Raw genomic sequence first — 5,752 nt, forward strand, 5'->3', positions numbered from 1 at the left:
AAATCATTCCCATGATATGTTGCAATAATCCATTTCTTTGTTTATTAAACCATGGACCTATTTTTAAGTAATAGTTCCATGATCAAACCTTAATCAGACCCAACTCATTAATACATTTGAAGTACCGCTCTGCCTTTCTGCGCATGCTCAGTTTATCTCAATCAATTGTATTTCTGTGTTTCTAATAACATTACAGTGGCGGAATCCAGGGGGGTTTCAAGGGGTTTGGACGAACCCCCCCCCCCCTTGTGAAGAAACGTAACAAAATACTACTGAGTCATGGCTTACAAAAGGCATGCTAACCTGCCCAGGCATAGGTTGGCAGATCGTACAAAATAGGCTTAGCCCTACTAGCATTCAATTAAATACTATTAAAAACACTGTTTTGGCTCGACGTCGTAATAATTTATGTACGAAAGTGTGTTCTTCAGGGTTATCAGTTTATCGATCTATGGAAGTATCCAACTACGCAATAATGTAGGAATATAGAATACATGCCAAGTTGGAGGTAGCTAGAGGCTTGAGATTTAACAGGAAATACACCTAATTGACGTGAGTCGATGGCCCGTCGAAAGGTCCCAAACAATTTTGGGCTTAGATGCACTCTGCATGGTGCACTCTAAATAGATCTCTAGTTCTGACATTATACCTTAAAAATGTGTAGCTATAAAAGGTTACAGGAACGACCAAATTTTCGATGATCTGGACCTGATAAAATATAGAATTCCGAAGGTTTCTAGTATTTCGATAAAAGTTTGAGTTTAATCAAATAAAGCTTGAGATTATTGGAAAACAGTGAGATTTTAGAGGAGTGGATTGAGGGCTTGAGGTTTGTTTGAAAGCGTGAGGTTCACGCCTGATGCGTGAGACTTAGGTCTAGGTATGATATAGGCCTAATAATATATTGACTATACATTTGATTTATTTTCTATGGTATAGGCCTATGAATGAGATAAAATCACATGACCTTTTTTAAGAGGGGTAAACCTTGAATTTTGAAGAAATTATAGGTCATACTATTTATATCATGAGTAGCGAACCCTTTTTCTTGATTGTAAAGAGTGGCTCCTTTTCTTAATTATGACTAGCGAACCTTATGAAGAGCGGTCTTTATTTTTTATGAATAGCTAACCCTGTACTTCATTATGAATAACGACCCTATGGTATAGGGATAAGCCAATGTTATGAATAACGAACCTTATGAATAGCAAACTTTCTGACTAGCGAGCCTGACCGTAGCTAGCATGAGACAGACAAGGCACCTGCCTCATCCATCATGAAATTGGAGCATATAAGTATAAATGTCAAAAAATCTATTTTGTACCAACAATCGTCGTTTAAACTCAAAAATATGAACAATTGGGATTCTTTAAGACTGTTATGTCAGATTCTGACACATTATTGATCAGTGAATTATGATATCTGTTAAAATATATTTTACATGCAGAGCACATTAGTTTTAATTTAAATGTCAACAAATCTATTTTTTAAACAAAAAAATCATAGTTTTAGCCTAAAAATTACCAACTATTGGGTTTTTTTTAAACCCTAATGGGATTCTGACATGTTATCGCCAGCGAGGTATACTTTTAATTAGAATATGTTTTTTACATGCAAAGCATATCAGATATAGGTTAAATGTTAAAAAAAAAATTGACATTTTTTTCTAAGAAATCATATTTTAGCCCAAAAAAGTGTCAACAAATTGATTTTTTTTTGTTTCAGAGATTTTCTTGAAAAGCATGTTGATAAAACTATTTCATTCTTATATGCTTATCGTGAAAAAAAGAATGACCACATAGATGCTGAGCCTGTTTGTACAAGTAGGCCTTGTACTACAATAGTCAAAAATACTAAAATATCAAAAACCATATTTTTCCATTTTTTTTCCCAAAAATTCAATTCAAAATTTATTTTTTTGGCTCACATAATAATATCTATATATAATAATTATGTAATACCAAATTTGGCACTTTTTCATCCAGGTAATCCAATCATTAGTCTATGCAAAAGGTTAAAATCTAGATTAATACAAAAGCGACTTTTTCGTTCAAAGAATCTTTTATTTTCCGTATTTTTTTCATCTTTATTTATAAAATAAATAAATAAAATAAATACTGTATTCATAGAGAAATATTGCGTATGAAGGCATAATCACATGTAGAGCCTAAGTCCTTATTTAGACCCTTAATGTGAGTTTTTAACAGGATTATCCATTTCATTTCTGCGTTACGTCGTTCTTGTGTTGATTTAAAATTGCAACCTATTATTATAACCCTAAAGTAATTGATGGTGTGATTAGGTGAATTAAAATGTACACTTACTGGGTAGTTGAGTTTGTGTCTTATAGATGATTTGTGGTTGTTCATTTCTAGATCTGAAAGTTAGACCAGTTTCGCCAACATATTTTCCCTCGTTGCATTTGTTGCAGTATATGAGGTATATAATATTGGGCGAGTTACAATTCAGTACTGGTGGCCGAATTGTTGTTGTGTTCCTGGTGGAGTAAATGAGCTGCATTGAAATTCAAAGTTAGATCGAATACATTGCCATTAAATGATAGAACCTCAAATTGGAATGAAAGTAGTAATAAAAAATGTATAATTTGCGATTTAAATTCTGATGAAAATGTTCGCCATTTCCTTTTTGTCTGTCCAGCACTTCAAAATATACGTATTAATGAAAATTTTAAATTACGAAGTGAATTAGAACTATATGGCAACCATGACCTATATTACATGTATTTAAATGCAGATGAAAACACCAAACTTCAATTTATTTTGGGCAGCTCATCATTGTTTCTTAGCAGTAAATCTGAAGATGTTTTTGATAATTTTTGTAAACAATATATTAAAAAGGCTTGGAAATTTCGCAATGACATTATTAATTCCATGTCTTGATTGATTCAGTTTCTTTTACCTTAATTGCTTTTCCTTTTACATTTGATTCTTATCTGCATTGCTGTTTTATGCATTATTTACTGTAGTGTACATTTTTTTTTTTTTTTCATACATTATTTGCTGATATAGGCCTTTCACCGCAAATAAGCGGGGAAGCACGTGTGGGAAGGGGAAATTTATTGTGTACTTGTGTGTAGTTTTTAAATTTTAGCTGTGTAATTTGTAATTGTTTTGAATATAGGGTTATGGTGCATTTTGTATTACATTATTTATGTTAGGGAGGGGAAGAACCTTAATTATTAGTTCTGTAAGTTTTCTTATGCTTGGTAATTTTTTTGTATTTGGTTTTATCATTTTTAGTCTAAGTATGTTTTTGTTTTCATGGATGCACCTTCTTCTTTTGAAGTGTGCCACTGTTTCAAAAGTGTATATCCAAATAAATAAATAAATAAATAAATATTTGCTTATTTCTGACTAAATAATGATCATATTGATTCTAAACCTATTTGTACAGGTAGGGCTTGCACTATAGCAGTGAAAAATACCAAAATATTGAAAACTGTATTTTTTCCAAAAACGATATTTTTACCCTAAAAATATGATTTTATTTTTGGCTCCATAAATTTTCTCGAAAAGCATGTTGATAAAAGTATCTCAACCAAAAATTAAAGTTTTGCCATCCGTGTAACGATTCTTCCATATTTTGACGTTAAGGCACTCTACTATGGTTCATTGTTGAGATTAGAGTTTACTGCCTTTTGATTAAATACTTTAGAGCGAGTTGTATGTGTTTAAAAATTGACTGACGCTTGAGTTGGTAGTTCAGCCTCCAGCACCTCTCTACTTTGAATACTCATTCACCGGGTCTTGACAGAATTTTTCACATGGGATGTAGAGTACTTGCTTAACTCAACAAATTCAGTGTGGAGAAGCAAAATTATGATTCATTTATTCTGTACCATTTAATTAAAACGTTATCATCAGCAATACAGTTAGTTTCATCAATAATGATTTTATTTACTGAACAAAAACATACAAAGATAAAAACAAGCAAAATATTATAGATACTGTAGGTCTTAAAAGTATTAAATGATTAACAAGACATATTCAACAATAAAGAGAATTGAAAAGAACATGAAACACATTCTGAAGTAATAAAAATACAGGTTAGATATGTGTGTAGCAGTGCTCACTGTCTAACTATGGACCTATTAACTAGCTATTCTAATATTTAAAATATAGGCTTAGGCCTTACTATTAAAGTCAATATGGAGAAGATATAGGCCTAGGCCCCCCTAGGCCTAGATTACAGATAGGCCGGCCTAGCCTATCATGCCCTGGAAGGCCTATGAACGTCACGATCACCTTGCAGATGCGTCATTTCTACGATCGACATATCACGATATCATAATAGAACCACCATCACTTAAAATCACTATTACAATTTTGTAAAGAACTGTGGTTTAATGAAGTTTTGTAATTTTCTTAACTGTTGTTCGTATGTGTTTTGTGGAGGAATCGGGAGAAACTGTTAAAAATGCATTTAAATGTCACTAAATTCTCATATTTTCTACAGAAATCGATCACAAACAAACTAATTTACCTTCAGGTCGTCCGTAACTTTTGAACAAAAAGTCGAATTGAAATTCGGTTTTTTGGCACTTGTCCCTGTGAAAAATCTTTGTTTTCTTCGCATATAAATCTAACACTAGAGGTCACTAAGCATGTCAAATATATTCTAAAATTAACCCAAGAGTTAATGACGTCAGTAAAATTGTTGCTCCACTCACGCGATATTTACCAATAGAGGGTGTCCTATAGGCGGAAAAGATGATCGTTGTAAGTCCTTCTTATTAATAGGTCCATGGCTGTACGAACCAAGGCTAGGCCCATCGGTGAGACTTGCGTTTATTGGAACACTTATATACCTGCTCAAATGGATCTCAAACGAAACAAGCCTGGGCCCATCGGTCAGAATTGCATTTATTGGAACACTTATACCTGCCCAAATGGATCCAAATTTTGAACAAATAAACAAATATAATACATATGGATTCCGACCGGCTTCCGTTTAAGTGCTATTTTATGCTGAACCGATGCGATAATATACAGAGTTGGACACTGAAGGTTAAACGAATACTTTTCGAAAACGGCTTTGGTTTCGCTTGGCTTAACCAAGGAGTAGGCGATAATAAATTATTTCTCAAGAATTTTAAAACCAGATTAAATGACAATTAGTTACAAAAGTTCATTTACTATTGATAATCCGTCTCGCAAAATGACTATATTAATATTGAAAATCAACTATCATACGAATTCCAATTTTTCAATAGTAGCCGATTCGAAGCACCGTAAATGCATAACTCTAATCCGCACTGCGTCCCATCCCTTACTTAAAAATACTATAAATGAAGCAGACCCAATTATTTGCTGTCTTTGTGACGCTAACGAAATAGTAGACGAATATAATTTTTTCTATAATTTGCACAGCTTACAAAAAAGAAAGAGAGTCTGTCTTGCTTTCTTTTTTTCTATTCAAATCCAAATTATAATAAATTTCTAAGAGTATTTCAATATACTCAGTTAAAGGTAAGCACCGTACAACACCGTACAAGTTCCTGTACTGTGCTTTTAATATAGAAAAGAGACTACTACCTGGTTAAGGCAAGCGAAACCAAAAAGAGTAACAGTTAACTTAGTAAAACCGACAATGTTATTGCTATTGTTATATTTATGGCCTTATGGGCCGGTGGCCTGATTGGATGAATAAAGTCGGGTAGTTGCCCCAGTGAATGAATAAAAAAAAAACAGTCCCAAAATTGAATTTTAAAAGATGTTAGGCTACAACATTT

The sequence above is a fragment of the Anneissia japonica genome, unplaced genomic scaffold (assembly GCF_011630105.1).
Source record: "Anneissia japonica isolate Jap-2015-1 unplaced genomic scaffold, ASM1163010v1 scaffold310_len583560_cov164, whole genome shotgun sequence".
NCBI lineage: Eukaryota > Metazoa > Echinodermata > Crinoidea > Comatulida > Comatulidae > Anneissia > Anneissia japonica.